The sequence below is a fragment of the Budorcas taxicolor genome, chromosome 24 (assembly GCF_023091745.1).
Source record: "Budorcas taxicolor isolate Tak-1 chromosome 24, Takin1.1, whole genome shotgun sequence".
NCBI classification, from domain to species: Eukaryota; Metazoa; Chordata; class Mammalia; order Artiodactyla; family Bovidae; genus Budorcas; species Budorcas taxicolor.
In genome coordinates this window covers 6,128,515-6,139,705 of record NC_068933.1, presented here as the reverse complement: position 1 = coordinate 6,139,705, position 11,191 = coordinate 6,128,515, and the positions used below count along the sequence as shown (strand labels likewise).

Here is an 11,191-nt window from a genome sequence, read left to right as displayed (position 1 = left end):
GTAATTGCCTTAATTTTTTAAATGGTATATCCCCTTGTTGGGTTGACCGGTTTATCACTATGTAATGCCCTTCTCTGTCTCTTATCACTGTCTCTGTTTTAAAGCCTGTTTTGTCTGATAAGTTAAAGCTCCTCAGCTTGCTCATGGTTTCCAGTTGCGTGAAATGTCAGTCTCCACTCCTTCACACCTGCTCTGGCTCCCTGCCCGCTTCCCTGTCTCTCCCTCCTCACCTCCTTTTTTTTTGTTTTGTTTTTTTTTATTATAGTTTTTTATTTTTTTAATTTTAAAATCTTTAATTCTTACATGTGTTCCCAAACATGAACCCCCCTCCCACCTCCCTCCCCGTAACATCTCTCTGGGTCATCCCCATGCACCAGCCCCAAGCATGCTGTATCCTGCGTCAGACATAGACTGGCGATTCAATTCTTACATGATAGTATACACGATAGAATGCCATTCTCCCAAATCATCCCACCCTCTCCCTCTCCCTCTGAGTCCAAAAGTCCGTTATACACAGCTGCGTCTTTTTTCCTGTCTTGCATACAGGGTCGTCATTGCCATCTTTCTAAATTCCACATATATGTGTTAAATTAAAAGCTTGTGGCTCCTCTCGCCAGGCGTCCTCGTGTGAGTGACATCGTCTTTAAACCCTGCGTGGCAATCCCTGACGCACCGCCGTGATGCCCAGGGAAGACAGGGCGACCTGGAAGTCCAACTACTTCCTTAAGATCATCCAGCTTCTGGATGATTATCCAAAATGCTTCACTGTGGGAGCAGACAATGTGGGCTCCAAGCAGATGCAGCAGATCCGCATGTCGCTGCGCGGGAAGGCTGTGGTGCTGATGGGCAAGAACACGATGATGCGCAAGGCCATCCGAGGGCATCTGGAAAACAACCCGGCTCTGGAGAAACTGTTGCCTCACATCCGGGGAAATGTGGGCTTCGTGTTCACCAAGGAGGACCTCACTGAGATCAGGGACATGCTGCTGGCCAACAAGGTGCCAGCTGCCGCCCGTGCTGGTGCCATAGCGCCATGCGAAGTCACTGTACCGGCCCAGAACACTGGTCTGGGGCCCGAGAAGACATCCTTCTTCCAGGCTTTAGGCATCACCACTAAGATCTCCAGGGGCACAATTGAAATCCTGAGCGATGTGCAGCTGATTAAGACCGGAGACAAGGTGGGCGCCAGCGAAGCCACGCTGCTGAACATGCTGAACATCTCCCCTTTCTCCTTCGGGCTGGTCATCCAGCAGGTGTTTGACAATGGCAGTATCTACAACCCCGAAGTGCTTGACATCACAGAGGAAACTTTGCATTCCCGCTTCCTGGAGGGTGTCCGCAATGTTGCCAGTGTGTGCCTGCAGATTGGTTACCCGACTGTTGCATCTGTACCCCATTCTATCATCAATGGGTACAAGCGCGTCCTGGCTTTGTCTGTGGAGACTGATTACACCTTCCCACTTGCTGAAAAGGTCAAGGCCTTCTTGGCTGATCCATCTGCGTTTGTGGCTGCTGCCCCCGTGGCTGCTGCCCCCGTGGCTGCTGCCCCGCTGCTGCCCCCGCTGCCACCACCGCAGCCCCAGCCAAGGTCGAAGCAAAGGAGGAGTCGGAGGAGTCGGACGAGGATATGGGATTCGGTCTCTTTGACTAATCCCCAAAAAGCAGCCAACTGGGCCAGCATTATTTGTGAAATGAGAAAATAAAGGCTTACTTCTCTTAAAAAAATAAAAAGTAAAAAAAAAAAAATAAAAGCTTGTGCACCACAAAGGAAAATATAAGCAAGGTGAAAAGACAGCCTTCTGAATGGGAGAAAATAATAGCAAATGAAGCAACTGACAAACAACTAATCTCAAAAATATACAAGCAACTTATGCAGCTCAATTCCTCACCTCCTTTTAAAGTTTATTCCTTTGTGCCGTCTCTGGCTGTGCTGCGGTGGCTTCTCCTGTGCTGAGCACGGCGGGGGGGGCGGGGGCGGGGCCGCACGTGGGCTCTTCCTGCACGGGAATGAGCCCCGTCCCTGCAGCTGCAGGGATTCTCACCCACCACAGCCGGGAGGTCCTGGCCCGTCTCTTTCTCTCTGTCCGCCCTTGCAGCTCTCTCCCTCCCTCTCTCCTGCTCCTTCCCGGCCTGCAGACGCCCCGCCTCCCTCTCCCGACCCTGTTGCTCTCTCTTCATCCCTTCCTCTGTTTTATCTTTTATGATCTCTCCCTCTCTCTGCCCTTCTGTCTCTCTCACTAAACCTCCCTCTCTCCCTGCCCCTCCCTCCGTTCCTGTCTTTCCTCTTCTCTCCTTCCCTCTGTCTCCCCCTCTCTCTTCATCGCTTCCTCTCTTTTATCTTTTATGACTTCTCCCCCTCCCTGCCTTTCTGTCCCTCTCTCTTGCGCTCTTGTCCCCGTCCGCCCCCCCCTCGCCATCTCCGCCCCCCCTCCTCTCCCCCCTCCCTCTGTCACACTCTCCCTCTCTCCCCTCTCTTTCTCTCTCCCCCTCTCCCTACACCTCTCCCTCTCTCCCTCACTGTCTCCTTCCCTGTTTTCTTTCTCCTCTCTCTCCATTCCTTCCCCCCACTCTCCCTGTCTCTCTCTCCCTTTCTTTCTCTCCCTCTCTCTGTCCATTTTCTTCTCCTCCCCTTCCCATCTCCTCCTCTGTCCCTCTTCTCTCTCTCTCTCTGTCTCCCTGCCTCCATTCCCCTCCCTCTCTCCCTGTCTCTCTCCCCCTCTTCCTTTCTCCCTCTCTGTACACTTAAAACTAAATATTTTGTTGCAGCGTTTAGGTCAGTCCTGTGTTTTAACCCAATTTAGCAACTCTTTTAGGAATCTACTCTACTAACATTTAAAGTAATTATTGATAGGTAGTGAAGTGAAGTCGCTCAGTCGAGGGCAACTCTTTGCGACCCCGTTGACTATAGCCCACCAGGCTCCCACCAGGCTCCCACCAGGCTCCTCCGTCCATGGGATTCTCCAGGCAATACTGGAGTGGGTTGCCATTTCCTTCTCCAGGGGATCTTCCCAACGCAGAGACCGAACCTGGGTCTCCCGCATTGCAGGCAGACGCTTTAACCTCTGAGCTGCCAGGGAAGCCCCTACTTATTACCATTTTAATTGTTTTCTGCATGTGTGCATGCTCAATCATTTAGTCATGTCCCACTCTTTGAGACCCCCTGGACTGTACCCACCAGACTCCTCTGTCCATGGGATTCCCCTGGAAAAAATTTCGAAATGGGTTGCCATTTTCTACAGGCACCTGTATCTACTGTGTCTCCGGCACTGAAGGTGGATTTTTTACCCCTGAGCCACGAGACTGTTTTGGCGTTCCTCCCTTTTGCTTTCTTTATTTGGGGTTTGATGACTTTTTTTAGTGGTGTGTATGCATTGATAATTTTTTCTGCATCCTGTATGTCTTCTCCTTATGGTTATAAGGAGGCTTAGAGCGCCCAGATGGCTCAGTGGTAAATAATCCTTTTGTAAATCAGGAGATGCAAGAGATGTAGCTTTGAACCCTGGGTTGGGACAATCCCCTGGAGTAGGAACTGGCAACCCACTTTAGTATTCTTACTTGGGGAATCCCAAGGACAGAGGAGCCTGGTGGGCTACAGTCCACGGGGTCGCAAAGAGTCAGGCACGACTGACCGTCTGTACGTGCATGCACCATGAGGCTCCTTCTTGTTGTTCAGTCTCCCAGTAGTGTCTGACTCTGCGAGCCCATGGACTGCAGCATGCCAGGCCTCGCTGTCCCTTACCGTCTCCGGAAGCTTGCCCAAGTTCATGTCCATCGACTTGGTGATGCAATCCAATCATCTTATCCTCTGTTGCCCTCTTCTCCTTCTGCCTTCAGTCTTTCCCAGTATCAGGGATTGGAGCTTCAGTTTTAGCATTAGTCCTTCCAATGAATATTCAGGGTTGACTTCCTTTAGGATTGACAGGTTTGATCTCCTTGCTGTCCAAGGGACTCTCGGCACCACAATTTGAAAGCACTGGTTCTTCACCACTCTGCTTTCTTTATGGTCCAACTCTCACATCCGTAGCTGACTACTCATAGCTTTGACCGTATGGACCTTTGCTGGCAAAGTGATGTCTCTGCTTTTTAACACACTGCCTGGGTCTGTCATAGCTTTCTTTCCAAGAAGCAGTCATCTGATTTCACGGCTGCAGTCACCATCCGCAGTGATTTCAGAGCCCAAGAAGAGGAAATCTGTCACTGCTTCCATCTTTCTGCTTCTATTTGCCATGAAATGATGGGACTGGATGCCATGATCTTAGCTTTTTAAATACTGACTTTTAACCAAGCTTTTTCACCCCCCTTTTTTACTTTTATCAGAGGCTCTTTAATTCTTTCTGCTTTCTGCCATTAGAGTGGTATTGTCCGCATATCTGTGGTTGTTATTTCTCCCAGCAATCTTGATTCCAGCTTGTAACTCATCCAGCCCAGCATTTCGCCTGATGTACACTGCACATAAATTAAATAAGAAGGTGACAGTATACAGCCTTGTTGTACTCCTTTCTCAATTTTTGACTAGTCAGTTTTTCCATATAAGGTTCTAACTGTTGCTTCCTGACCCGCATGCACTTTTCTCAGGAGATAGGTAAGATGCTTATGGTGAACAGTGTTGGATTCGTGATTTCCAAAGAAGAAGATTTAGCTTTGGGATCAGGGACCAGGGAGCAGGCTTGATCGCTCAAGAGCTTTTGTGTAGCAGAGTTTAGCTTCTGACATAGACATCAGAAGGGGGTGGAGAGTGCCCCTTTGCTAGTGTGAGGAAGGGAGTTATATACTTTTTAAATTAGTTATTACAATAAATCAAAAGAATGTCTCAAGATTGTAAAGATCTTACTAGACCCACTCCCATAACTTACATTTTAAGATAACAAGATTAGCCAGAAGGTTTTCAGGAAGGAGAAACTGTCCTCAAGCAGGATACATTGTTGTTAGACAATCCTTAGTACAGAGTTTAAACTGAATTGTTTGTTGTGCTTAAAGGAAAAAATGTTTTATGTGACTAAGGAATGTAGAGAAAAAAAGACATTTGTCCTTTCCTCCTCCTTGAGAATCCCAGACCCTCCTCTCCTCCTCGGGGGCCCGGACTTCTTATCAGCCTGCCTAGGAATTGACTCACTATGGTGTTCTCATCTTTTTAAGAGTTTTCCACAGTTTTTTATGATCCACACAGTCAAAGGCTTTAGTGTAGTCAATGAAACGGAAGTAGATGTTTTTCTGGAATTCCTTTGCTTTCTCTATGTCCCAGTGAATGTTGGCAATTTGATCTCTTGTTCCTCTGCCTTTTCTAAACCCAGGCTGTACATCTGGAAGTTCTCGGTTCATGTATTACTAAAAGAATTTTGGGCATACCCTTACTAGCATGTGAAATGAGCACAATTGTATGGTAGTCTGAACATTCTTTGGCATTGTCCTTCTTTGGGATTGGAATGAAAACTGACCTTTTCCAGTCCTGTGGCTATGGCTGTGTTTTCCAAATTTGCTGACCTAGAGAGCGGCACTTTAACAGCATCATCTTTTAGGATTTGAAATAGCCCAGCTGGAATTCCATCACCTCCACTAGCTTTGTTCATAGTGATGCTTCCTAAGGCCCACTTGGCTTCAGACTCCAAAATGTCTGGCTCTAGGTGAGTGAACCACACCATCATGGTTATCTGGGCCATTAAGAATGTTTTTGTACAGTTCTTCTGTGTATTCTTGCCATGTCTTCTTAATATCTTCTGCTTCTGTTAGGTCCAGACCATTTCTGTCCTTTATCGAGCCCATCTTTGCATGAAATGTTCCCTTGGTGTATCTAATTTTCCTGAAGAGATCTCTAGTCTTTCCCATTCTATTGTTTCCTCTATTTCCTTGCATTATTCATTTGAGAAGACTTCTTAACTCTCCTTGCTATTCTCTGAAACTCTGCCTTCAGTTGAGTATAGCCTTCCTTTTCTCCTTTGCCTTCTGCTTCTCTTCTTTTCTCAGCTATTTGTAAAGCTTCCTTAGAAAACCGCTGTGCCTTCTTGCATTTATTTTTCTTTGGGATAGTTTTGATCACTGCTTCCTGTACAATATTGTGAACCTCTGTCCATAGTTTTTCAGGCTCCAGATCAAATCCCTTGAATCTATTCATCACCTCCACTGTATAATCATAGGGAATTTGATTTAGGTCGTACTTGACTGGCCTAACTTCTATGCAGAGCACATCATGAGAAACGCTGGACTAGAAGAAACACAAGCTGGAATCAAGATTGCCGGGAGAAATATCAATAACCTCAGATATGCAGATGACACCACCCTTATGGCAGAAAGTGAAGAGGAACTAAAAAGCTTCTTGATGAAAGTGAAAGTGGAGAGTGAAAAAGTTGGCTTAAAGCTCAACATTCGAAAACGAAGGTCATGGCATCCGGTCCCAACACTTCATGGGAAGTAGATGGGGAAACAGTGGAAACAGTGTCAGACTTTATTTTGGGGGGCTCCAAAATTACTGCAGATGGTGTTTGCAGCCATGAAATTAAAAGATGCTTACTCCTTGGAAGAAAAGTTATGACCAACCTAGATAGTGTATTCAAACGCAGAGACATTACTTTGCCGACTAAGGTCCGTCTAGTCAAGGCTATGGTTTTTCCTGTGGTCATGTATGGATGTGAGAGTTGGACTGTGAAGAAGGCTGAGTGCCGAAGAATTGATGCTTTTGAACTGTGGTGTTGGAGAAGACTCTTGAGAGTCCCTTGGACTGCAAGGAGATCCAACCAGTCCATTCTGAAGGAGATCAGCCCTGGGATTTCTTTGGAAGGAATGATGCTAAAGCTGAAACTCCAGTACTTTGGCCACCTCATGGGAAGAGTTGACTCGTTGGAAAAGACTCTGATGCTGGGAGGGATTGGGGGCAGGAGGAGAAGGGAATGACAGAGGATGAGATGGCTGGATGGCATCACGGACTCGATGGACGTGAGTCTGAGTGAACTCTGGGAGTTGGTGATGGACAGGGAAGCCTGCTGTGCTGCGATTCATGGGGTCACAAAGAGTCGGACACGACTGAGCAACTGAACTGAACTGAACTGACTGGCCTAGTGGTTTTCCCCACTTTTTTTAGTTTAAGCCTGCATTTTGCAATAAGGAGCTGATGATCTGAGTCACAGTCAGCTCCTGGGCTTGTTTTTGCTGATTGTATAGAGTTTCTCCATCTTTGGCTACAAAGAATGCAATCAGTCTGATTTCAGTGTTGACCGTCTGGTGATGTCCATGTGTAGAGTCTTCTCTTGTGTTGCTGGAAGAGGGTGTTTGCTATGACCAGTGAGTTCTCTTGGCAGAACTCTATTAGCCTTTTCCCTGCTTCATTTTGTACTCCAAGGCCAAACTTGCCTATTACTCCAGATATCTTTTGACTTCCTACTTTTGCATTCTAGTCCCCTATGAGACTAGGACATCTTTTTTTGGTGTTAGTCCTAGGAGGTCTTCTAGTTCTTCATAGAATATGGACAACTTCAGCTTGTTTGACATCGGTGGTTGGAGCATAGACCTGGAGTACTGTGATGTTGAATGGTTTGCCTTGGAAATGAACAGAGATCATTCTGTCATTTTTGAGACTGCACCCAAGTACTGCATTTTGGACTCTTTCATTGATTATGAGGGCCACTCCTTTTCTTCTGTGGGATCCTTGCCCACAGTAGTCGATTTAATGTCATCTGAATTAAATTCACCCATTCCTGTCCATTTTAGTTCACTGATTCCTAAGATGTCAATGTTTACTCTGGCCATCTCCTGCCATTGACCACGTCCATTTTACCTTGATTCATGGACTTAACATTTCAGGCTCCTATGCAATACTTTTCTGTCACCCAATACATCCACAAGCGAGTGCTGTCTCTGTTCTGGCCCAACGGCTTCGTTCTTTCTGGAGCTGTTAGTAGTTGGCCTCCACTCTTCCCCAGGAGCATATTTGACACCTTCTGACCTGGGGGGCTCATCTTTTGGTATCATATCTTTTTGCCTTTCTATACAGTTCATGTTGTTCTCATGGCAAGAATATTGGAGTGAGTTGCTATTCCTTCATGCAGTAGATCACTTTTTGTCGGAACCTTCCACTCTGACCCGTCCATCTTGAGTGGCCCTACACAGCAAGGCTCATAGCTTCATTGAGTTTCGCCATGACAAGGCAGTGATCCATGAAGGGGTTTTATCTGGGTACCCAGTAACAAATTCTCCTTTTGTCTTTTACTCTTTGAACTAGCTTTACAAGTGATTAACCCAGTACTTCTTAACATATTTACAGTTACCAGTGAGATTTAGACATGTGATTTCTTGTTACTCTTTAGTACCTTTCTTTTTAGCTTGAAGAAATCCCTTTAAGGCTTCTTATAAGGCTGATCCAGGGTCTTCCATGCTTAACTTTTGCTTGTGTGGAAAGTCCTTTATTTCACCTTCAATTTGGTATGATATCTTTCCTGGATAGAGTGAAATTAGTTGGAAGGTTTTGTTTGTTTGTTTGTTTCAGCACTTTGCAGGCCATTAGGGAGTAAATATATTAAAAGTTTCTGTTAAAAAAATCTGCTTATAGACCTTTGGGCATTTCCTTGTGTATAACAAGCTCTTCTCTTACTGCTTTTAATGTTCTTTGCCATTAACTTTTGACAGTTTAATTATGGTGTATTTTTGTGTGAGTCTGCTCAAGTTCCTCTCATTTGCAACTTTCTGGACCTCCTGGTTATGGATGTCTATTCCCTTCCCCAGGTTAGACAAGTTTCCAGCCATTATCTCTTCACGTAAGATTTCTGTCCCTTTTCTCTCTTCTCCTGGGACGTCTGAATGGGGATGTGAGTCCGCTTCATGCTGTCCCTTGGTCTCACTCTTTTTCATTCTCTTTCCTGCTCTGATTGGGTAAGCTCCACTGCTCTACTTCAAGTTGACTGATTTTTTTCCCCCCCTGCTTCATCTAGTTTGCTGTTAAACCCCTCTAGGGTACTTTTTAGTTTGCTTATTCTGTTCTGCAGCTCCGTGATTTCTGTTTGGTATAGTCTTGCATCTTGCCTTTGCTGAAGTTCTTACTCTATTCAGCCAGTGTTCTCCCAAGTCTACTGAGCATCTTTACAACCATGACACTCAGCACTTTATCAAGGAAGTTACTCATCTCCATTTCATGAAGTTTTTTTGCATGGTTTTCTTTTGCTCTTTTGGTTGGAACATACTCTCACTCTGCCTGACTCTGAGCTGGTTTCTATGCATTAGATAGAACAGAGGCCGCTCCCAGTTTTGAAGGCGTTTCCTTATGTAGGAGGTGAACCCTGTGTTCAACAGTAGTATTCCTCCTGGCTGTCTCTCAAGCCTTATCTATGGTGGGAACAGCCTCTTTTATTTGTAATAACTCCCACTTGTTGAGGGTGTGCCAAGGTCTGTCAGGTTCCCAGAGGGGAGAATCTCAGTCCACACCTAGATCTGTGCTGATTGGATGACAGACCCACAGACAGCAGCTTTTGGAGTGAGAAATTACAAGGACGTCCCAGGTAGTCAATGGCTGAGACTCCACGCTCCCAGTGCGGGGGGCCTGGGTTCAATCCCCGGTCAGTGAACTAGATGCCACAGGCTACAAAGGGTTTGCATGCCACAGCTGAAGAGCCTGCACGTAGCACTGAAGACTGAAGATCCCACATGCTGCAACTGAAGCCCAGCCCAGCCCAATACATAAGTAGATATTAAAAGAAAGTAAGAGTTTATCAACTCTTCCCTGGTGGCTCAGAGGTTAAAGTGTCTGCCTACAATGCGGGAGACCTGGGTTTGATCCCTGGGTTGGGAAGATCCCCTGGAGAAGGAAATGGCAACCCACTCCAGTACTCTTGCCTGGAGAATCCCATGGATGGAGGAGCCTCGTGAGCTACAGTCCACGGGGTTGCAAAGAGTCGGACACAACTGAGCGACTTCACTCACTAAGAGTTTATCAGAGTTGCTAAATGGAATATCAGTCTACTAAAAGCAATCTGTCTGTATACATCTGCCACAGACATCTAAAATTTTTTTTGAAAAATTAAAAAAATAAAGTAAGCAAATACAGTTTTCCCAGGTGGCGGAGAAGGCAATGGCACCCCACTCCAGTCCTCTTGCCTGGAAAATCCCATGGGTGGAGGAGCCTGGTGGGCTGCAGTCCATGGAGTAGTGAAGAGTCGGACGTGACTGAGCGACTTCACTTTCACTTTTCACTTTCATGCATTGGAAAAGGAAATGGCAACCCACTCCAGTGTTCTTGCCTGGAGAATTTCAGGGACTGGGGAGCCTGGTGGGCTGCTGTCTATGGGGTCACACAGAGTCGGACACGACTGAAGTGACTTAGCAGCAGCAGCAGCTAGTGGTAAAGAACCTGCTTGCCAGTGCAGGAGACGTAAGAGATGTGGGTTCAATCTCTGGATCAGGAAGATCCCCTGGAGAAGGGAATGGCACCCCACTCCAGTATCCATGCCTGGGAAATCCCATGGACAGAGGAGCCTGGTGGGCTACAGTCCAGAGGGTCGCAAAAGAGTTCGACACGACTGAGCAGCTAAGCACGCACCACAAGTACGCACCGTCCTGGGGGACTGCCGATGTTCGTGCTCTTCATCAGACCACAGCCATCTGGAGGTGTCCCTCGGGCAGCAGTCACAAAACTCGGGGCTCTAGAGGGGTGTGAGCGCCAGCCTAGGACACAGCAAGCAGACTGCGGCAAAGCGGAGGAGGAGCTCAGAGACGGTGGCCCTGAGGGTTCCTTCTGGGCCCTGCATATGGGTCAGAGCTAATGCCTGGCCTCCGGGCTGAAGGTCCCGGCCAGCAAGCAGGCCTCTTCCACAGAGAGTCTGGCAGCGTTCAGGCTGCTGCTGTCTGCGTGTCGTCCTCAGTGTGGGAACCTGCCAAGAACCTCCAATCATCACAGCCTCGTGGGACCCAGGAGCAGGCCCCCTGGGCCACCAGAACCGGACGATTGAGAGATGTTGCCTGGGGGCAGGGGCGGCTGCAGAAACTGGGGCACAGGCACCCCTAAAGCTCCCGTTTGAGAGACAGCGGTGCTCTGAAGCCTGGTGGAGGGAGGGTGCAGAGACAGGGCCACCCTTGGGATCTCGCCATAGGGTCAGCGGCAGCCTGGGTGTGCGTTTAGTTAGAAGCCACCCCTCGGGAGGCAGCTGTGATGATGAACTGGCCTGTCTCATCCACTGAAAGATGGCTCTCCGGGGTCTGTTTCCTCTTGCCGTGC

General features: G+C 47.5%; 1 pseudogene; it reads left to right on the top strand.

Moving 5' to 3' along the window:
* Nucleotides 1-610: 610 nt before the first annotated feature.
* LOC128068252 (60S acidic ribosomal protein P0-like) lies at nucleotides 611-1,727 on the top strand (annotated as a pseudogene).
* Nucleotides 1,728-11,191: the final 9,464 nt, after the last annotated feature.